This window comes from Sus scrofa, chromosome 9 (assembly GCF_054392235.1).
Source record: "Sus scrofa isolate SSC_HxYL_T2T_F1_AM1 chromosome 9, Sscrofa_HxYL_maternal_Yorkshire_Landrace_v2.0, whole genome shotgun sequence".
NCBI classification, from domain to species: Eukaryota; Metazoa; Chordata; class Mammalia; order Artiodactyla; family Suidae; genus Sus; species Sus scrofa.
In genome coordinates this window covers 124,816,697-124,841,094 of record NC_139391.1, presented here as the reverse complement: position 1 = coordinate 124,841,094, position 24,398 = coordinate 124,816,697, and the positions used below count along the sequence as shown (strand labels likewise).

Here is a 24,398-nt window from a genome sequence, read left to right as displayed (position 1 = left end):
AGAAGGTTGGGATTAACACAGACACACAACTATATATAATACAGATAAGTAACAAGGCCCTACTGTATAGCACAGAGAAATAAATACTCAATACTCTGTAATTACCTATGTGGGAAAAGAATCTGAAAAAGAATGGATATATGTACATGTGTAACTGATTCACTTTGCTGTACACCTGAAACTAACACACATTCTGAGTCAACTATACTCCAATAAAATGTTTTAAAATACACATGGAAAGTGTTTAAAACTTGCATAATTTCGATCCAGCAATTCTAATTTTAGGAATTTAAGACAGAGAATCACAGATACACCTATATGCTTCTACAGGATATTCATCACATTGTGATTTGTAACCCTGGAAAAATACCTAAAAATCCTAAAATTAACGGCATAATTCTGGTTAAATACATTTGATCTTTCTCACAATAAATGTTTATGCTCCTTTAAAAAAATCTGTTAGCCTTACTTTACTCAAATAAAAGAGGGACTACAGTAGAAGTGCATTGTGTATGTGTGCTTGTGCTGAGTGAAATCGAAGCAGGAGTGGAGCTAGGTCTTACAGTAAATGAGGAAAGCTAAAATTGGGTGGAGTCAAAAATTACCCTGAGAGTTCTTAAGTCACTAAAACTACTAAATTAGAAGTACTATCTCTTACTGTGTCCTATGCAACTATTTTTTATTTTTTTAATCATTTGAACATGGCAGATAGAGCAAAAGAAAAACAGTTGGCAAACATTTGGTGGGCATGTTGAACCAAAAATATCTGTACTTAAACCTTAAAATCATTCTTTGTGTCAAGTCTTTAATTTGTTTAAGTCTCATATATGTATGAGGCAATGTAAGTTGCTGGCTACAAGGGAACAAAGATTTGGTTCCTTATTTAAATCTAGGTAAAATTGATGGCTCAGGGTTAATGAATCTGACTAGCATCCATGAGGACACAGGTTCGACTCCTGGCCTTGCTCAGTGGGTTAAGGATCCGGCGTTGCCATGAACTGCGGTGTAGGTCGCAGACGAGGCTCGGATGCTGCATTGCTGTGGCTGTAGCTCCGATTCGACCCCTAGCCTGGGAACCTCCATAAGCTGTGGGTGTGGCCCAAAAAAGCAAAAAAAAAAAAAAAAAAAAAAAAAAAAGATTAAATCTCGGTAAAGAAGGGATATATTACATACCTGTGTTAGCTACTGAGTAGGAGTGGGAGGTCAGGAGGGTAGGGGGAGAAAAAGAAAACAGAGATAAAGGAAAAAAATTAAAGAAATTTTAAAAGGTGAAAGAATTTCTAAATAGAATTGAGTTTTATGAATCATAATATCATAAGTTTATGTCCTCGATTTTTAGGAGAGTGCTAGATTATTTCATTTTTGTTCTTTTCAATATAGAGGACTTAAAAATTATAAACAATATTTTTACTGTTTTTCCCAAGAAATAAACTTCTCATCAGAAAGGACAGAAAAGAGGGTCTGTGGCATTTATTGTGGACTTCAACATTTGTTTAATTACATGACCTGTGCTTATCCTATGAGCCACATTTAAAGAACATTACACAGCTGGCAGGTGGGGTTAAAATACAACAGAGGATTATCAGTCAATGTTTGTGAAGGAGAATCAATAAAAGTAATTGCTGCATGAATCCACACTGATTTATGTCATGGCAGAACAATCTGAAACTGTCAGGATGGGTTCCCTCAAATGTGATCCAGATTTAAATGTATTTTTTTCATTGCCTTTTGTTTAGCTGCAGAAATTTGATCCTACTAAGGGCCTTTATTCCTTTAAAAAATAATTTCCCTGATTCTCAAGTTGTGACTCAGTCTGGCTGTGTCTATCTGCCTCCTGCCAAGGATCAGCTTCTCTGTGGGAACTGGAAATGTGTGCATACCCAAGAAGTGATGCAAGATCTGAACTTTCCCCAAGGGCAGTGCCAGCATCCTAGGACTTCAGACTTCTGCACTTCTTCCCTCTCCTAAACCAGTCTCCTAGTGATGGAATGCAAAGGAAATAGTTGTGCAGCCTCAAAGGGGGAAGTCCTGAAAATTATACTCTCATTTGCCTACTTAGTCACACATTCAAGGCAGAAGACTGTATGCCTCCAAATCCCTTACCATTTTCATCTCGTGTAGACTGGAGGCTAGATTTAAATATGTCCATTTGTTGATGGGCTGCTTAAACTAGGTCAATATAATCTATCCATCTATCTCTGAATTATTGTTTTTATTATTTAAAGAAAATACTAAATCCACTTCAATAAGCTGCGTCATCTATAAGCAGTTTGAATTTTAAAATAATCTAGACATTTAAATTTTCTTCATTCATGCTTCCATTGCCCTTTCTGTTTAATGCATTTTATTTTGCGTTTTAGTTGGTTTTATGCACTTCTGACTATTCACCAGATTTTAACCTCCTCATGCTCAAGCTCCTTTGTGCTCTCCAAGGTGCCTAGCAGAGTACTCAGTAAGCTGTCATCAAATATACATTGAAATAAATTGAAGAAGTATGATGGGATACCAAGTTGGAAAGGCAAGGAGAAGAAAAGATGTAAGTACAGTACAAGGTAACCTTCAAACCTTTGGGACACTAGGTTTCAACCCCCTTCCCCATTCTAACACCCTCTTCCTCTGCTAAAAACAGTGTCTAGCAAGTTAAAGTGGTTTGGGGTTTTTTCCTCCCAGTCTGTTAGTTACAAAATGTGTGCGTGTGTTTATTAAGAATTATTTTTATAAGAATTGATGCACATAAGTTTAACTTTTGAGACTAAGAAACAGTCTTCGTTTCTTTCCAGAAAATGAAGCTTCCTCCATCCAGTATGTGTTGATACTTAGGATTTTGTCACAATTTATATATTCATTTCTTACTTCGTTCATAAAAGATTTTTCACTTATTGACTGCTAAGTGTCACAAGCCTTTCTAGGTTCCCAGATTTTGAGGATTTTTTTTACATTTTCCTTAAATAAAATAAATTAATTAAGTTTTAACATGACAGAATGAAGGCCTCGTGGAGTGAAGTGAGAATACAGAGGATGGATTACCCAAGTCGGCTTGGACAAATCGAGGAAAGCTTTGCAGAGAAGGTCGTCTATCAACTGAGATTAGGCAGGAACTTCTACTTCGTGAAGGCTGGGGTGTAAACAGCAGAAAAGGACATTTTATTTCGAATAATTTCTACTGAAATCAGTAGTACTCAAAGCTTAGTTCTCAGACCTCTGGTGGTCTACAAACTGCTGTGAGGCTGTGTCAGGATGAATACAAAAATAGACAATCAGTGTTTAGAAACCTTTATGGAAATCTGACAGAGTAATTTTATGTCTGTTGAATCTAATTTTTAAAATTACAGCTCGTTTTATATTTCATTTCTCTAGTTATTCATTTTTATTATATTTGCTAAAGTACTGGTTTACAACAAATTGAAGAGAATTTTAAACAGAAATAGTTTGAGTAATATTATTAAATGCATCCAATTCTGACTATAACTCTCAAATTGTTCACTCTTTGCAGCTTCTTTTTGTATTTAGAGTGAACTCAAAAGGCCTATCCCCTGACTTAAGGAAGAACCTCATGTATCAATTAGAGGATGATCCATTTTATTTAAGAATCATGCTAACAATTCAGCTATGCTGACCAAACTCCTTAAGCATCTTAGCGGAGTGAGGAACAGCTGGTTCACATTCTTTGGCACATGTTATCAAAAGTAGAAGCAACTAGATGCTAATAGAATACTATTTCGTTTTATTTTTCTAATACTTGAAGCCATTAATCCTCATACTTCTTTTTTGTGAGGCCAGTCTTGCACCACTTCAGAATCATCTTTAATCAAAGCACACAAGTACCTCCAGAAATAAGGCAGTTTTGTGCAGATATAAATTCAAATAAAGACAGGTCTTCACTATCTAAAAACTTATGCTCTAAAATAGAAAATGCACAGTGAATGTTTACTCCTGATATAAAAAGGATTCTTCTGTCCCCAGACCATGAAACCAAAACAAAGTTTTAATATGCAAAGAATCATGTAAAACAGGCATGTAAACTCAGAAATAAAACCTCAAGTCAGAATCTTTCACCAAAATCTTTAGACCACATACTGTTTGTTCTTAACTCTGCCAAACAGTTCATTCAAGTTAATGACGGATTCTCTGCTGTCAATCTTATCCACAGCTCTTTTTAGATTTCAATGAAAATTTAAATTTACAAATATCAGGGAAGTCCCACTGTGGCACAGTGGTTTATGAATCCAATTGCAGTGGCTCAGGTCACTGCAGAGGCACAGGTTCAATCCTTGGCCTGGCACAGTGGATTAGGGATCCAGAATTGCCTCAGCTGCAGCTCAGATTCAATTGCTGGCCTGGGGAACTTCCATATGCCATGGGTGCAGCAAAATTAATAAATAAATAGTAATAATCCATAAATGTTTAATCAAATATACAATCAGAATGTAAGTTGAAAGATTTTACTATTTCTAGGTTTCATATAAACATGCTTTGTGACAGGAAATACTTTAATCTGTGAAGTAAAATTACTTTAGTGATATTCTTTTTGATGACATAATTAATATTGTGCTAAAAACGAAACTACAGTCATCCACTTCCTGCCATGAACAAGTAACTGATATTAAACTTGCCCTCCTGCTGTAAACAACTAGAAAACCAGACAAAATATATGAAACAAGATTTTTCAGATACTAGAAAACAGTAAACCAAGGACTGTGATCTTTAGGCAAAGGAAAACATATCAGATAAAACTTATGACAACCTTGGGTTTTAAGCTGGAGGCATTTTCTGAATATTGGCACAAGGAAAGGGAACACAGGCAGAACACCATGACCTCAATGAATTTGAGGAGACAAAAATGGGAGTTCAGGGAGACTGAGGCTGATGGAATTTGCAGGGTAAAGTATTAGAGAAAAGGAAATTACACAAAGAGATCCAGAAATCTGCAAGGGGATCCCTTTGAGTGACTGGTTCCGTAATTAAGCTGCATGTGTAAAGGATTAAACTTCGTGACTACCGGCAAGGAAAACTGCTGGGGAGCTACAAAATGGAAAATCCTCACAACTCGGGACTGGAAGACATGTGAGATCCCTCAAACCAAAGAAGAAGAAATCTTGTTTAATGTCCAAAGCATCTGTAGATATCCCCAAGGGTCACACACCGGCAGTAGGACTAAATTAGACCATCCTAACAGTTTTATGTCTGGCCTCAAAACAGGCTGATTCTCCATAAATGTAAACTCAATCCTAAATAGAGGAAGACAAAACAAAAAGCAAAAAAAAAATCAACAATGTAAAATTCACATTGTTCAAAATCCAATCAAAAGTTACTGCCCATGTTAAGAAGTAGGAAAATGAGAAAAATAACCAGTGGAAAAATTAGCCAGTAGTTATAATATCAGAAATGAAAGAGATGATGGACTTAACAGAGACTATTAAACAGTTATAAAAATATGCTTAATGATTTAAAGGAAGACAAGATAACAAGCAAGGAAATGGAATATATTTGTAAAGGATCTAATGTAATTTCAGAAAATGAAAATACAGTATCTGAAATGAAAATTTTACTCAATAGACAGGCGTTTGGATTACATTTCACAGACAAAAATATCAGTAAACATTCAAAGAGAGCAATTCAAAATATACCAACTGGAAAACAGAGATGGGAGAGGAGGATTAAAATAACAACCAGTAGTCTGTGGGAACATTATCAAGCAATTCCTGAAGGAGAGGATAAAAGAGGAGGGGCCAGGAATAAAGCTGAAGAAGTAAGTCTGAAATTTGTAAAAATTTGAACTAAAAATCCCAAGGAGGATAAAGCCACGAAAACCACACCAAGACACATATACAGTTGATCCTTGAAAAACTCAGGAGATTAAGTGTCACGCATAACTTTACAGACAGCCTCCTTATCCCTGGTTCCATATCCCAAATTCAAGCAACCACAGATCTTAGTATATGAATACAACCTATATACAAGTGGACCCCTGTAGTCCAAGCCTGTGTTATTCAAGAGTCAACTGTAATTAAACTGCTGAAAAACAGTTATAAAGAGAATAATAATAGGAGTTCCCGTTGTGGCTCAGTGGTTAACAACCCTGACTGGTATCCCTGAGGATGCAGGTTCAATCCCTGGCCTTGCTCAGTGGGTTAAGGATCCGGCCTTGCCATGAGCTGTGGTGTAGGTCACAGATGTGGCTCGAATCCCATGTTGCTGTGGCTGTGGTGTAGGCCGGCAGCTACAACTCTGATTTGACCCCTAGCCTGGGAACCTCCATATGCCATGGACACACAACATGAAGAGGAATAAACATGAGAATAACTAGATTATTAGTCAGAAAAAAAAAATTAAGCTTCCAGATGATGGAACAATATTTTAATGAGCAGCAAAAACAACCGTCATACTGAATTCTATACTTGGGTGTGGAGGGACTCTCAAAAATGAAGGGAAAAAAGATATTTGGGATAAATAGAGCTGAGTGAATTCACTGGCCCTTAGACAAGGAGAGGAGAAAAAAAAAAAAAGAAATCAATAGAAGTGAAAATGGCAAAACAACAGAGAAAAATCAACAAAACCAAAATATAGTTCTCTGAAAGGATTAATAAAATTTCTAAATCTCTACTCAGGCTAATCAAAAATAAGATAGAGGAGGACTGCTGGATCATACAATAGTTCTATATTTAGTTTTTTAAGAAACCTCCATAGTGTTGTCCACAGTGGTTATACCAGTTTATATTCCCACTAACAGAGCAAGAAGGTTCCCTTTTCTCCATATCCTCTCCAGCATTTATTGCTTGTAGACTCCTTTTTTCTTTTACAGCCTCACCCATGGAATACAGATCCCAGCAATATTTGAGACCTATGCCACAGCTGCAGCAACACCAGGTCCTTCTCTCACTGCCAAACCAGGGTCAAACCCACCACTCCACAGAGATGAGCCAGATCATTAACCCATTGCACCAAGGTAGAAGCTCCTGTTTGTAGACTTTTTGATGATGGTGATTTTGACTGGTGTGAGATGACACCTCATTGTAGTTTTTGATTTGCAGTTCTCTAATAGTGATGTTGAGCATCTTTTCATGTAGTTTTTGGCCATATGTATGTCTTCTCTGGAAATCCTGCTATTGGGCATATATCCAGAGAAAATCATAATTCAAAAGGATACATATACATGCAGCCCTATGTTCACTGTAGCACTATTAACAATAGCCAAGACATGGAAGCAACCCAAATGTTCATCAACAAAGGAATGGAAAAAGAAGATGTGGTATATATATACGATGGAATACTACTCAGCCACAAAGAATGAAATTAAGCCATTTGCAACAAAATGGATGGACCTAGAGATTATCACACTAAGTGAAGTATGTCAGACAAAGACAAGAATCATATGAGATCACTAATACCTGGAATCTAATTTTTTAAATGATACCAAAAGAACTTGTTCACAAAACGGAAACAGACTCAAAAATTTCAAAATTAGACTTATGGCTACCAACAGGGAAATGCTGGGGTAAGGGATAAATTAGGAGACTGGGATTAAGATACACACACTACTATATATAAAATAGAGAACTAACACAGGCCTACTGTGTAGCATAGGGAAACCTATTCAATATTCTGTAATAACCTATATGGGAAAAGAATCTGAGAAAGAATGGATATATGTGTATATGAATAACTGATGCACTTTGCAGTACACCTGAAACTAACACAACATTGTGAGTCCACTATACTCCAATAAAAATTAAAAATAAAAGAAACTAAAAAAAGGATAGAACACAAATTATGAGTATCAAGGAAAAAAAAGAAGTTATAACTACTGATCACATGGACATTACGAGGATAACAAATATTACAAACAACTCTGCCTATAAAATTGATAATTTAAGTAAAATATTTCCTGAAAGAAATAACTTATCAAAATTCAAACATTAACAACCTGATGTCTTGTAAGGAAAATGAGTAAATAACTACTCCAGAGATGACATGGGTATCTGTGGACAAAAAACACAAAGAATCTACAAAAAACCCTGGTATCAATAAGAACCTATAGCAAGGTCACAGGATGCAAAATTAATAAACAAATGTCAATTGCTTCCCTATACACCAACAAGGAACAATTGTACTTAGAAATTCTTTTTTTTTTTTTTTTTTTTTTGTCTTTTTAGGGCCACACCTGAAGCATATGGAAGTTCCCAGGCTAGGCGTTGAACTGGAACTGCTGCTGCTGGCATACACCACAGGCACAACAACACCAAATCTGAGCCACATCTGCGACCTACACCACAGCTCATGGCAACACTGATAGAAACTTTTTAAAATACCATTAATAACAGCATCTCACCTACTCCCCAAAAATGATAGAAATACTGAGGAATAAATTTAACAAAAAAAATACATAATCTATATGCAAAAACTATAAAATATTGATGAAAGAAATCAAAGAAGATCTAAAGAAATGGAGAGCTAGTCCATGTATTGGAAGACTTGCTACTAAAAAAGCGTCAGTTCTACAAACTTGATCTATATAAACACAGCACCAATCAAATTCCTAGCAAGTTATTTTGTGAATACCAACAAACTGTTCCTAAGGCTTTATAAAATGGAAAAAGAGGGAGTTCCCATTGTGGCTCAGTGGGTTAAGGGGCTGACTAGTATCCATGAGGATTTGAGCTCAATACCTGGCCTTGCTCAGTGGGTTAAGGATCTGGTGTTCCCCAGAGTCTTAGACCTGGTGTTGCTATGGCTGTGGGGTAGGCCAGCAGCTGCAGCTCCGATTAAACCCCTAGCCTGGGAACCTCCATATGCCACAGGTGCAGGCCAAAAAAAAGTTGGGGGGGAGGACTAAGAATAACCAACATAATACTGAAAAAGAACAAAGATGAAGGGCCACACTGTAAGACTGTAAGATCTTAAGCTGTATTATATAGCTGCAGAAATCAGGACAGCATGATATTGGCAAAAGAATAAACAAATAGATCAATGGAGGAGGACAGGATTAAGATGGCGGAATAGAAGGAATGGACCTCAACTACTCTCCTAAAAACAACAAAATTCACAACTAAAGGCTGAGCAATCTTCACCCAAATGGACTGGAAACCTTAAAAAAAGATATCCTACTCCAGAAGAAAAAGAGGAGGCCACATCAAGAGGTAGGAGGGGCAATTCTGCGATATAAACAACCCCATACCTCCCGGGTAGGAAGCTCCACAGACTGAAAACTAACTGGTTCACAGAGACTCACCTACAGGAGTGAGAGTTCTGGGCCCCACATCAAACCCTCACATGTGGGGATCTGGCAATGGGAGAAAGAGCCCCTGGAGCATCTGGCATTGAAGGCCAGTGGGGCTTGTGCGCAGGAGCTCCACAGGACTGGGGGAAATGGAGACACCATTCTTAAAAGGCATACATGGAATTTCACGTGCACTGGGTCCCAGGGCAAAGCAAAGTCTCCATGGGGATCTGGGGCAAACCTGACTGCAATTCTTGCAGGACATCCTGGGAAAACAGGGGTGAATGTGGCTTGTTGTGAGGGAAGGACATTGAAGGCAAAGCTCTTTGGAATATTCAGCAGCTTTCTCTGGAGGTGGCCATTTTGGGAAAATCTGGCCCCACCCATGAGTCAGTGCTGAGAAGCCCCAGGGCAAACAACAATCCAGGTGGGATCACAGCCCCGCCCTTCAGTAAACAGGCTACCTAAGGACCCCTGAGGCACACAGCTGCCTCTAATCCCATCCAGAGACCAAGCCCCACCCACCAGAGAGATAGGAATCAGCTCCACCTACCAGTGCGCAGGCATAAGCCCCTCCGACCAGGAAGCCTACAGCAAGCCCCCATACTGACTTCAGCCACAAGGGCGGCAGACACCAGAAGTAAGAGAGGCTACAACTCTATTATCTATAAAAAGGTAATCACACCAAAAACCTATAAAAATGAAAAGACAGAGAACTATAACTCAGATGAGGGAGAAAGGAAAAACCCCAGAAAACCAGCTAAGTGATGAGGAGATTCTCAGCCTCCAGGAAAAAGATTTTGGACTGTTGATGCTGAAGATGATGCAAGACATTGGAAATAAACTGGAGGCAAAGATGGATAACTTACAAGAAACACTGACCAAAGAGATACAAGATATAAAACTAAAACAAGAAGAGATGCAAAATACAATAACAAAAAACTCACTAGAAGTAGCTAACATCAGAATACAGGAGACATAAGAACAAATAAGCAAGGTGGAGGACAGATTAGTGGAAATTACAGATGCAGAACAGAGAAGAGAAAAAAGACTGAAAAGAAATGAAGAGAGTCTCAGAGAACTCTGGGACAACATGAAATGCACCAACATCCATATTGTAGGGGTGCCAGAAGGAGAAGAGAGAAGGGGACAGAAAAAATATTCTAAGAGATAATAGCCAAAAACTTCCCTCACATGGGAAAGGAATCACTCACTCAAATCCAGGAAGCACAACGAGTACCATATAAAATAAACCCAAGGAGGAATACACCGAGACACATATTAATCAAACTAACCAAAATTAAAGACAAAGAGAAAATCTTGAAAGCAGCTAGGGGAAAAAAACAAATAACATACAAGGGAACCCCAGTAAGTTTATCGGCAGATTTTTCAGCAGAAACTCTGCAGACCAGAAGGGAGTGGCATGATATACTTAACATGATGAGAGGAAAAAACCTCCAACCAAGAATACTCTACCCAGAAAGGCTCTCATTCAGATTTGAAGGAGAAATCAAAACCTTCACAGAAAAGCAAAAGTTGAGAGAATTCAGCAACACTAAACCAGCCTTATAACAAATACTAAAGGAACTTCTCTAGGCAGAAAAGAAAAGACGGCAACAGGAAACAAAAATTCCGCAAATGACAAGGCTCACCAGTAAAGTATATATACAGTAAAGATACGAAATCATCCATGCACAATCATACCACCAAAGTCAGAGATCATGAGAAGAGGTGGGCACAAATGCAGGACACTGGAGATGAACTTGCAATTAAGAGAACAACAACTTAAAACAATCTCATATACATATAGACTCATATCAAAACTTCAGAGTAACTGCAAACCAAAAATCTACACTTGATACACAAACAAGGAATCTCTGGAGAAGAAATATATCTCATACTAAATAGGTGCATAATCCACCACCATGAAGGGAGTCATTTGACATCATTCTTGGAATGCTGAAGTCTTCCTAGATCTGATTCTGATTTCCTCTCCAGCAAAGAATGTATGATAATTATAATTGAATAATGTGACTGCACAATTAAATAATACAGTTCTACAACTGTATTATTAATAACCATTTCTCTCCATGGTACAATGTAAGGTCTACAATGTTTTGTTTATCACATCACCTAGAATGGTATAATGCCTATATTGAAGAATCAATAAGATGTAACAAATTGTGAGGACATATTTATATAGCTACACTGTTTTTTAACCAATTTATGCATTTTATATTTTACCTATTTTCAGAGGGTATATTATTTTTGTTATTCTTACAAGTTAAGTTATTCTTTTTATTATGCTATATAAAATATTTAATGGCACATAAGGCTTTCTTCTTTATAAATTTTAGTTGCATAATGTAATAATTTTAATATAATGCTAATTTTTAAAGAAAAATTTTAATGCAATAGATAATACTAAATAGTAAGGATGAAAGCTATACAAAATGGGATAAAGTATAGAATAAATTTCCTATTTGTCTCAGCATATTTTCCATTCCACTTCTTCAGAGGGAGTGAGTCAATCTGTTTCTTAAGATCCATGATATAATAATCTGTGTGAATGTAAGTGTGTTTAAATGTATGCATTTTATTATGTAAAAAATAAAAATAAAAAAAGGAAAACAAAAACAAAAACAAAAAACAAACAAAAACAAATAGATCAATGGAACAGAATAAAGGGCCCAAAAACAGACCCACTGATATATAGTTAACTGGTTTTTTTTTTTTTTTTTTTTTTTTTTGTCTTTTGTTGTTGTTGTTGTTGTTGTTGTTGCTATTTCTTGGGCCGCTCCCGCAGCATATGGAGGTTCCCAGGCTAGGGGTTGAATCGGAGCTGTAGCCACCGGCCTACGCCAGAGCCACAGCAATGCGGGATCCGAGCCGTGTCTGCAACCTACACCACAGCTCACGGCAACGCCGGATCGTTAACCCACTGAGCAAGGGCAGGGATCAAACCCGCAACCTCATGGTTCCTAGTCGGATTCGTTAACCACTGCGCCACGACGGGAACTCCCGTTAACTGGTTTTTGACAAAAACAAAATGTCAATGCAATGGAGAAACGGACTAGTCTTCCAAAAAATCAGATGTCTACACATAAAACAATGACCCCAGACACAGATCTAACACCTTTCACAAAAATTAACCAAAAACAGAAAACAGACCTATATGTAAAATGCAAAACTATACAACTTCTAGAAGAAAACATAGGAAAAATTCTATGTGACCTGGGGTTTATATTTGGTTTTCAAATAAGACATCAAACGTACACAATCCATGAAAGAAAAAATTGATTAAGTAGGACTTTATTAAAATTAAAAACTTGTGCCTTGCAAAGGATACTGCTAAGAAAAAATACAAGTCATATTTTCCGCCAAGAAAATATCTGTAAAACACAATTGGTCAAGGACTTGTCTTCAAAATATACAAAGAAAAAATTTAAATTCAACAGCAGAAAAACAAATAACCCATTTAAAAATGGGCAAACCATCTAAACAGACACTTCATCAAAGAAAATCTTCAAATATGCATATGAAAAAATCAATATCATGTCACTGAAGAAATTAAAATTAAAACAAGATAGCAGATACAAACCACCATACATAAAATGGGTAAACATGGTCCCACTGTATAGCCTATGGCCCTATATTCAATATCTTATAATAAACTATAATGAAAAATATGTGTATAAATGACTCACTTTGCTGTACCCTAGAAACTAACACAATATTGTAAATTAACTATACCACAATAAAGCTTTTAATTTTAAAAAACAACAGTAAACATATACACACTACTGTATAAAAACAGATGATTAATCAGAACCTACTGTATAGCACAGGAAAATCTACTCAATAGTGTGTAATAATCTATGTGGGAAAAAAGAATGGGTATATATATATATATATATATTTTTTTTTTTTTTTTTGTCTTTTTGCTATTTCTTAGGCCGCTCCCACGGCATATGGAGGTTCCCAGGCTAGGGGTCCACTTGGAGCCGTAGCCACCGGCCTACGCCAGAGCCACAGCAATGCGGGATCTGAGCCGCGTCTGCAGCCTACACCACAGCTCACTGCAACGCCAGATCGTTAACCCACTAAGCAAGGGCAGGGACCGAACCTGCAACCTCATGGTTCCTAGTCGGATTCGTTAACCACTGCGCCACGACGGGAACTCCCAGAATGGATATATTTATATGTATGACTGATTCACTCTGCTGTACACCTGAAACAAGTCAACTATACTCCAATAAAATTAAATTTTTTTCAAAAAAGGTATACCACTTTACACTAAATTCTCCTATCTAGCTTGAAAACAAATATTGTTTTCTACATGTTATCCTTTAGTATACTAGTAAAAATAAAATTTCCTTTGCATTAAAAAAAATAAAGAAGAGCTCTTGGTTAAAAAAGAACAGAAAAAAAAAAAAGTTTTAATCCGGCACCTTACACGTCTCAAAGCTACATGTAGTAGTAAGATTTTACTGTAGATACAGCATCCAGATTAATAAATACTTCATAATCAGTTTCTGAGAAATTCAAATGAATGAAGACTATTCTAGACGTGCTCTGAAACCCCTTCTCTCTCCCCTTTTTATAATAAGCAATTTTTGCAAATGCTGAATATACGACAGCCTATTTGGCTTTCTTTTTTACCTCAGAAAACTGTGGTTATTTTCTGTGTCACGTGAATGAGAGATTGTTATTTATTATCTACATTAGCTACTTTATTGGACTGTTTTTGTGTGCAATGATGTGGTCACTGGCTGAAGGTGGTGTGAAGAAGAGTGGTAAGAATAGATCATCAATTCCAGGAAGGGGGTAATCTGCACACAATCCCACTTCAGATGTGGTGGCCGCTACTATCATTTTTATATTCGGGGGGGGGGGCCTCTTGAGAGTGAAAAAATACACTGTAGGTTGCTGTCATTTTAGTAAAACTTGAGTTACCACTTCACGAAGGCTTATTTTTCTCTCCTCCAACTTCAATATGGTCTGAATCAATTACTCTCAAATTTCAATTGCAAAGCTCCTTTATTCCTCCTTTCCCCACTGCCGTTCTCACTCCATTCTCTTCCAATTCTTTCAGTCTTCCTCAAGTGAAAAGAACAGTATCTATTAATTTTTATCCAGAAAGGAAAAGGAGTATTGTAGAGAGAGTATAGTCTTTAAAATTAGACTGATCTGAATGTGAATTTTGCCTTTATCAAAGAAAAGCCGCTTTGTTTTTAGGGTCTTAGTCAGTGGCATACTAGAGCCTGCTCCTACTGCTCTATAGCCAGTCCAGTCGTGCGCATCTCTTCCCGAATCTCCTTCACTGACTCCGTCTGAAGTCAACTGACAGCCTGAAATCAGCCATGATGGGAGCATTTACCTCACAGAAATCAGTATATGCTACAAATCAGGGCTTTTTCACCCCAGGACCCAGTCAATGAACATTCACCAACATGTCACTGCCTTAGTTTCCATGTTTCTCAAACAGGCCTGTCACGCCAACCTTGCAAATCGGTTTTAAGAATTTCAAATAGTATAAGTAAAACGCCTAGCAAAATGCCAGACACAGAGACTTACTCAGTATCTGGGAGACAGCAATATCATTACAGTATCAGAAATAAAGTCTGAGAAGTAGAGCATTAAAAAACTCTGGAAGTCATAAAATCCATAATGAAAAAGTATAATAACAAAAGTGTTGGACTTTTGTTAGGGTTGTTGGATCCTTCAGAATTTATAAACAGAAAAAATTAGCACAGTATTTCATACAATATTGCCCAATCATTGCGAATTTGTTTTGCATCTACTCCAAATTTACAGGTTTCATTATCTCCTCTGTTGAAGTTGTCAGCCACCACTACATATCATACAAATGCAAACTTTTTGAGAAGTGACTTGGAAGGATTCAGAAAGCTATAAGACCAATGAGGAAGTACCAGAAATGGGAAGTTAGGAATAGAGGTCATTTAGTAACTGTAATTAAGCATGTAAAGAATGCTTAGGTTCACCATGAGGTTCACCTGTTCACCATTTCTTCTGACCACTGAACCCAAATTTTGGCTTCCACTGGAAAAAGAGAAATTCAGATTAGGTGTGGAAAGCAATACCAGAAGTTCATTTGTATCATTTTCTAGACTCCACATATAGGTGATATAATAATGATCTTTGTCTTTGACTTGCTTCATTTAGTATCATGATCCCTAGGTTCATTTATGTTGATGCAAATTACATTGTTTTGTTCTTTTTTATGGCTGAATATTATTCCACTGCATATATGTACCACATCTTTTTTATCCATTCCTCTACTGATGGACATTTAGGTTGCTTCCATGTCTTGGCTATTGTAAACAGTGCTGCCATGAACATCAGGCTGCATGTATCTTTTTGAATTATGTTTTTTCCACATACATGTCCAGGAGTAGGATTGCTGCATATGGTAGCTCGATTTTTAGCTTTGTTGTTTGATTGCTTTTTAGTTTTGTCTTTGTAGGCCAATAGCCACAGCATATGGAAGTTCCCAGGCTAGGGATCAAATCAGAGCTGTAGCTTCTGGCCTACGCCACAGCCACAGCAACACCGGATCAGAGCTACACCACAGCTCACGGCAACACGGGATCCTTAACCCACTGAGAGAGGCCAGGGATTTGAACCCGTGTCCTCATGGATACTAGTTGGATTCATCACTGCTGAGCCACTACAGAAACTCCTATTTTTAGTTTCTTGAGGAACCTCCATACTGTTTTCCACAGCAGTTGTACAAATTTACATTCCCACCAACAGTGTAGGAGGGTTCAGAGGGCCTTTCTAAGGCCGTCCTTCAAACTGAAATGTTCTCCCAATGCTCTTTCACTTACATCTCAACCCAAATATCACTTCCTCAGAAGGTTTTCCTTATCTCCCAGTGAAAGTCATATTCCTTAACACCACGTACCAGTGGTGTTATTGTGTTTATATTACCAGTTTATATTTATACGTTCACTGTCTGTGTAACGAAACTTCAGGCTCCATAAGAGCAGGCACCTTGTCTGTTCCTTACTCATCACTATAACTCAGGATGTAGCATGTTCCCTGGCACATGGTAGGTGAATGAACAAATGACATACACAAATGAGGACAAATTAAGCTTCAACATATATTAATTAATATTAGATGTAATTCAAGCTCACAGGATAATTACTGAATCCCAAATAACAAGGATCTGGATATGGTATTAACATAACTTAAGAAAAAGATCATACTGAAGCCTACTGGTTCCACAGAAAGTACTAGCTTCCAAAGATATAACTCAGGCATTGTATTTTTTTTTCCAATAGCAGGGAGACTGAGTAATTCAGAGGCAGTACCACACCCTGTATTCAAGACACTGTTCTGTCACCTACTCATGTTACCCACTGTTCCTTTAAAAAAAAAAAAAAGTGAAGGAAAAATTCAGAGGAAGAAGATTCTGGAGAGAGCAAAATTTATATCGGTTTTCCACATAAAGGTCTACACCAACAGAATCCTAAACAGAATTTTAAAACTGCAACTGATATACATGGTTTAATATTATATGATTTAATTTTATATATGGTTTAATATTATACGATTAACCAACTCTGATTAGTGAGCACTGGCTGTCTAATGCATATATTAAAGAGTCTGAGGCTGAGTCTAAGCTCAGAGAAAAGAGAATTGTGAAGGATTATTAATGATATGTCAGTAAGGAGTACAAAAGCCCAGGAAAGTAGAAACATCCACGAAATATATTTGCCTGTCCTGGTTAAATGGCATGGATTTATTTAATTTATGAGAGAATTGATAATGTTTATGTATTTTGTGAATCACATTAAAATTTGTTCATCTGAATGTATAACTGGACTAAATACGGGGGAAAACAGCAAGGTAAAAAGGACAGTGTATTGAGAGGTTGTAACTACCAAAATTACTGATTGCCTAGACAAAACAGATTAAGAGGCAAAGAGGCCTGAACTATTAATTAGCTCTGACAGGTTTCTTGGACTAGGAAACCTTAGACATGGAATGTTCCCACTCTGAAAATATCACCTAACTTTCAGTGCCAAGCGGAAGTGGAAAGTTTTGACAAAGTAGATTTTTAAAACACTTGAACCCAATGGAAAAAAGTGTATAAAATATAAAGTGCTACCACCATTAATTACTATTGTTCTTTGAAAAAGTGAAATGATACCAGAAATATCACATAATTTCACATCAACTTTAAAACAGAAGAAAAGTATTAAGTGATCATAAGTTATGTGCTAATAAAGAGCAAAGTGTAGTAATGGTCTAGCAAAAAAAACCTGCATTAATTATTTAATTATTAAGTAATAACCATGAGATTCTACAGCTATTATTATCTGTGTATAATTTATTTCAAAAGAATGTCAATGCTTAAAATAGATATAATACAAAATAAAAGTTGATTAAGAATAAAGTAAAAGATAAAATAAATGTCTGGTGAAAAGTGGGCACAAACATGCATTCACACACATATGTGCTCATGTATGCACAGAATATTTCTGGAAGGCTACAACGGCATTAATGGTCAGCCCTGGGAGAGAGGCCTGAGAAACTGGGAGGGTCTAGGGTAGGAAGAGAACTTCCCTTTTCCTGTACTTCCTTGTAGTTGTTACAATGTTTTCCACACTTATATGACTTTTCCCCCTAAAAAGTTAATAAAAATTTTCAAAGCTAAATGAAGGAGGTTATATGGAAATAATTAACTGTTCTCCTAACTTAACTGAAAGAGAAAACATGTTAAAATCATGGAAGTAAAAGGGACCTAAGATCATTCTCTCCATTTTATTAATGGGAAAATTGAAACAACAATTAAGAAAATTTTGTTCTCCTAAAGTCAGTAGTCAAATCAGTGACACTGGCTCTAAAATCCAGAATCTCCCCATTCACAATAATGTGCCAAGTACTATATTTATTCTATCTCACCTTAGTTACAGAAGTATAAAAGCTCCACCTAATAGTAAAACTTTCCTAAAACATTCTTGTGACTGGCTCTGGGTAGCAACATACAGGAATCAGATTTGACAACAATTTTTACTAATTTAAAAATAGGTAGGAGTTCCCGTCGTGGTGCAGCAGAGACAAGTCCGACTAGGAACCATGAGGTTGAGGGTTCAATCCCTGGCCTCGCTCAGTGAGTTAAGGAGCCGGTGTTGCCATGAGCTGTGGTGTAAGTCGCAGACGCAGCTTGGATCTGGCATTGCTGTGGCTCTGACGTAGCCCGGAGGCTACAGCTCTGATTAGACCCCTAACCTGGGTAACTCCATATGCCGTGGGTGCGGCCCTAAAAAGGAAAAAAAAAAAAAAAAAAAAAAACGAAAACAGGCAACTCAGGCTGAAATCTGGAAATGATGATTATTTTTTAAAGCCAACTCAGGAAGGAGCTGAATTTAGCTCATCAAGGAACTAGCTGCTGCCTGCAATTGTCCTTGGAAAGTAAATGCCAAAGTCAAAGGATTCACGCATGAGTTTTTTCGGCTGCTTAAATCCAGAGGCAGAAGCAGGAAATCAATTAGCCTTTCATTTATTATCTGTTTAGGCCTTCTTAACTGACCTAATTATAACTCAACTCCAACACAATTTAATCATTTAGGGAATTTAATGTAGAAACAGTTTAACTTCATCTAACCTACAGAATCCATAACTTAGGTACCACTCTGATAAGAGAAGCCATTAACTTTTCTTCCCTCAATGATATACTTACTTGAAAGACATTCTAGGTCATTATTCAAGATATGTGTTAGAAAATACACATTTTATCTTAGCAAAAAATGATTAAGGCTTTTAGAAATTTCCAATTTAATACAATTTAATAGAAACTGTATTATCAGGTAGACATTAATCTTAGATGGCAAATAAAAAAGGAAATATGGGAGTTCCTGGTGGCTTAGTGGGTTAAGGACCCAGGGTCATCAGTGCTGTGGTGTGAGTTCAATCCCTGGCCTTGGAACTTTCACATGCCATGGGTATGGCCAAAAAAAAGGAAATATAACAAATATTAGAACAGAGAATCCTGAAATCAATTCCCAAATAGTTAAGACAATGAAAGATACGGATAGATAAAGGATGTAGCTATTCTAAAAAGACCACTAGGAGGATATACTCTATGACCTACATTAAGCATTTAGAGAGAAGTCTAACAATATTTCTGCCATTCTCCAGGAAGAGAAAAAGATTATATGCTAATGGTTTTTCATATATACTCATTTATTAAGAAACAAAGATTTTTCCTGAAAGTTGATTAATAGACCAAAGAAAAAGGCTACATCGACACTGACTGTAAAATTTGGCCTAATGTCATTGCCTCTCTTAAAAATAACTTCCATAGATATGAACTAAGGTCACACATATCAGAATAACTGGAAAGAACGGGAGAGTTAGGAGTTCCCGTCGTGGCTCAGCAGAAACGAATCTGACTAGCATGCAAGAGGACCCAGGTTTGATCCCTGGCCTCGCTCAATGGATTAAGGATCCGGCATTGCCATGAGCTGTGGTGTAGGCGGCAGATGTGGCTCGGATCTGGTGTTGCTGTGGCTGTGGTGTAGGCTGGCAGCTGCAGCTGTGATTAGACCCCTAGCCTGGGAACCTCCATATATTGCAGGTGCAGCCCTAAAAAAACAAACAAACAAAAAAAGGTAGAGATAAAGAGAAACGTCTTTCGTTTTTCAGTTTTTTTTACGTTAGACTTGATTATAAGATAAAATACTCTTTTTTTAAGCTTGTTTGTCATAACTGATAACTGGAAAGCTTTACCAATAATTAAAATTCCTCTTCTGGAATGTGGCAGGATAAAGATTTAATGACAATATGTCAGCTTTTCCTCTGAGTTTTAATGAAACCGTTTCAAGAGACCTAAATTTTTAAAAATGAATGTCCTCAATTATGGGATTTCAATCCCTAACTTCTTCTAGTCAAAAAGGAAAAGTGCAATGGTAAAGGTAAGGCTACTCTAACCTCAGTCAACCTCAGGGAGTGCCAATGAGCTCCAAGGTTCAGAGAACGGACTCCTTCCACACCCGTCAGACTCCGTCAAGACCTCATGGGCTCCTTTAATTACTTATTCAAAACTATGGTCTATTTGCCCAAATTGTGCAACTTCAAGGAAGACCCAAACCCCAGATTAGGACCATTTGCCCTAAAAAAGAAAGACAAATTTATACACTTCCAGCCAAAGCAAATGCTCTATTTTGATGGATGCTCCAATGTGAGGATGGCCTTTTACAGCTCACTTGTTCCATGTATCCTGTTGTAAAGACCTTTATCTCTGGATGCAGGAATACTATGATTGGCCACAAATGCCTTACTAGTGTCAGAGTGGACTGTCAGAACTACTTTGCCATTGACCATATCCCCAGCGCAATGGTTCAAAATAGGGTCTATACCCCGCTAGGAGGCACTCTGGAAATCCCTGAGGGCATTTTAGTTATGACAGTATCTAGAGGTTGCTACTGGGGTCTAGAGTTCTCTCCACACTGTGCTGGGGAAGGGGGATGACATGATGTCAAGACATCTTGGAATGCATGGATATTTCCATGCCGTGAAGAATGTCCTACCAAATACTCATGTAGGTAGAAACCTAGTTCATAATTATCTAAGCCAAAACCCTAAATCTATTCTACAAATAAATATAAGGTATTTTTGTACAATTTTAATAGGATTAGAATTTCTAGGAATGTAATTATCAAGTAAATAAAAGTTATATTTTGTTTTGTTTGGAACTTTACAAGGTTGTTTACCTTTTTCCAAAATCATGTTGCCAATGGCAGCACTACATGTGGTATTTTAACTGCCATTGAAGGAAGCGAGTTTTATCAATCTGCATTTGAGAGTGCCACAATCTTGATGATGCCATACAAAGGTGTAAGCATGTGACTACATAGTGTCTTCTAATGTAGTCATGCTTGAGCATTTACACATTGAAATACATATTTTATTTTAAGTTACTTTCCTCATTATTTTTCATTTATATCACTTAAGGTATTATAATTACTTTTTTTTTTCTTTTCATAGCCACATCCTCAGCATGTGGAAGTTCTCAGGATAGGGGCTGAATCCAAGCTGCAGCTGAGGTCTATGCCACAGCCACAGCAACACCAAATCTCAGTCACATCTGGGACCTACACCACAGTCTGTGGTAACACCAGATCCTCAATCCACTGAGTGAGGCCAGGGATTAAATGTGCATCCTCATGAAGACTAGTCAGGTTCTTAACTTGCTGAGCCACAACAGGAACTCCTTACAATTACTTTTAACTTATGTGTGAGGAAACCTACAAATACATTATACAAATATAGATCTATTTAATCTATATCTACTCTTAATCTAAAATATATGAATTTTATTTCATGATAAAGAGACTATCATAAAATATTTGCTATTACAAGTAGACAGTGAGTGTGACAGAGTTGTGAATCTGATCTAGAGATAACAATATTAAATTTAAGTGGAAAAACTGTCAAGCTTCTTTATAAATGAAGTATTCTTAAATGATAGTTTATAGGATTAATCTATAGGTTATTTTGGTCCAGCTCATTATTCTAGAGGATAGGTTTATAGTAAGCTTCTATTAGACTACCACCATTTCCACAAGTTACCCAGGCCATAGTCAGAAGCAGCCCTTCCTCTCACCTGAAACTTACGCACTATTATCTGAGCCAATTTATAGGTACGCTTGATTTTGTGAAATTGGATGGGGGAAAAAAAAGATTAAAAGGACTTGCAAATTCATTAAAATACATCTCTTTCATATATTAATTTTTCACTGACAACTTTTCCAAACAGGGTACAGTCAAAAATAGTTTCAAATTTAATTAGGCCTCGACCAGGTTCAAAGTTGGAAAAACAAAACAAAAAAAGTCCTGAATGAATGGAAGGAAGAGGAGGAAAGAAAGGGAAAGGGCAAAAGGAAAGGAATTTTGATCAAGTTGGTAAGGAGGTTACATACAAAATGGAAGATGAAAAAGGTTATCCAGGAATGGAGAGAATTTATATGCCTATAAATTTCTCAATGATTAAAAAAAATCTTAGGCACAAAAAATTCTTTTTAAAAGCCTTTAATGATAGAATCAAGTAAGAGAGTAAACCTAGACATGGTTATTCCCATAAAAGATTGTGAAAACAGAAAGCAATTAATACTTGGGGGGGTGGTTTCTGCTCCCACGACTTCAGCTTCAAATCTCCTACAGGTCAAAACTTTGTAAAACATCTCCAAATAAGCCATCTGATTAAAACAGCTTAAATTTTGATTAAAATAGTTTATATTAAATACTGGGTAAAGAACTTTTGCCACAGAAACTGTCCATAATCTACTCTCTCTACCAGGATCTGATCTATACCAACCAGTCCACTCCAATTCTATTAGTATAATATTGTTTGAATGGACAGAGTACAATCTACTCTATTTCAAAGAGTCAATTTGTTTCCCTCAGAGCCACCAACTTATCTAGACTTCAAGTCTGAATTTCCCAGACCAATATTTTAGGCAAGCTGCTCAAGTATCAATTATTATTTTCTGTAGAGAAAGCTGCTCAGATAATATGAGAGTTGGCAGGTTTTATTGTTTCCTTAGCCTTTACTCTACGGACAGAAACCAGTTACAGGTTAAATGGCCTGAGTACCAAGGTAATGATGCTTCTCAAAACAAAGTCAGGACCAAAGTGAGGGTAAGAATGAACAGGAACAATGCACTGATAGATCAGATTACTTTAAAAGGCTGTTTATGTTTTGTTCCTTATCTTTTCAACTCTTGTCTTCAGGATTAGACCTTGCTTTTGGATGCCCTAAAGATATAATATGTGGACAAAAATACTCCATAATCTCAGGAACAACTGGTGTATAGTAGAGTACAAATTTACTGACTGCTGATTAAGTAAACATTAATTATTAACTTATTAAAGACATAAAGACAAGCAAATTTATGTTGAACAAGAGCATGTACCAAGAAATATAGTCAAAATGAATTCACTACTGACTGAGATAAAGTGCTGTAAAAAATAAAAGAGAAATGATGAAGGAAAAAAATGGAATGATGAACAACTCAAACAAGAAAACTAAAACAATGAGTTCCTGTCATGGCTCAGTGGTTAACGAATCCGACTGGGAACCATGAGGTTGCGGGTTCGATCCCAGGGCTTGCTCAGTGGGTTAAGGATCTGGCGTTGCCATGAGCTGTGGTGTAGGCTGCAGATGCAGCTGGGATCCTGCGTTGCTGGGCCTGTGGCATAGGCCGGCAGCTACAGCTCCGATTAGATCCCTAGCCTGGGAAACTCCATATGCCGTGGGAGTGGCCCTAAAAAAGGCAAAAAGACAAAAAAAAAAAAGAAAGAAAGAAAAGAAAACTAAAATAAGAACTGATCATTTTTAAGGAGAAAAACACCCAGGCTGGTAGGTATGTGCATATGGGCATGCGTGCATAAATGTGAGGGTATAAGTATGTGTGCATTTAATTGTAAGCAGATGCTGACGCATGAATGATTAACATTTGAAACCTGAAGATCTGAAAAAAGACTAAACGTAGATCAGAACTTCTGAATAAAAAAGATATATGAAAAGAGCATGAAATAAAAATGAACAGTATATCTTCCAGAGGACAAGGCAAACAGAATCAGCTTAAAAAGTGAACACAGAAGGGCCAATTCTTAAAAAAAAAAAAAAAAGAACCACCAAAGAACTCTTTTTGAAAAGTATGCTGTAAAACAGGAGAAAAAATTTTAAATAGTTGCACATGTGAATGAATATTAAAAATATTTTAATCCTCCTAAGAAGTGTGTTTCTAATTAGATATTCCCTTTACTGATTATATATTTTATTAACTCTTCCCACAATAGCAGCTGTTAGATTTAACTTAGCAGCTTCCTCTTTTATGAGCCTACTGAAACATGTGTATACTATGTTCTTAACACACTTCTTCTAGGGAAAGACTACAGAATTTCTGTATCTCAGTTTACCTAGTTCCTGGTGCAATTTACTGTATCTTTTTTTATGTTAAAATAGAGGAAATCCTTTCATCTACTCCATAAATGTTTAATTCTCTGTTCAACATTGTATTCTCTATAAAATACAAGTCAAAAATCCTTTTCAAATGTCTTGGAATTTTTCTTAGCAACCAAGTAGTAGAGAATATTGCCTATTTTCAACTTATCTACTCAGAAATGAGAAGAAATTTCAACC

The 24,398-nt window shown here is 36.8% G+C and overlaps 1 protein-coding gene and 1 long non-coding RNA gene across 8 annotated transcripts in view; one reads left to right on the top strand and one right to left on the bottom strand.

The window, feature by feature from the left end:
• Positions 1–24,398, bottom strand: part of RASAL2 (RAS protein activator like 2) — a 388,065-nt gene that overhangs the window by 280,730 nt on the left and 82,937 nt on the right. The window lies entirely within an intron of this gene.
• Positions 6,216–12,036, top strand: LOC146400153 (uncharacterized). Of its 2 annotated transcripts, none has more exons than XR_014816327.1 (2): positions 6,216–8,176; positions 8,604–12,036. It is a non-coding gene; the product is annotated as an uncharacterized LOC146400153 (long non-coding RNA). The 2 variants fall into 2 exon arrangements; XR_014816326.1 differs by having other exon boundaries at positions 6,278–8,176; positions 8,895–12,036.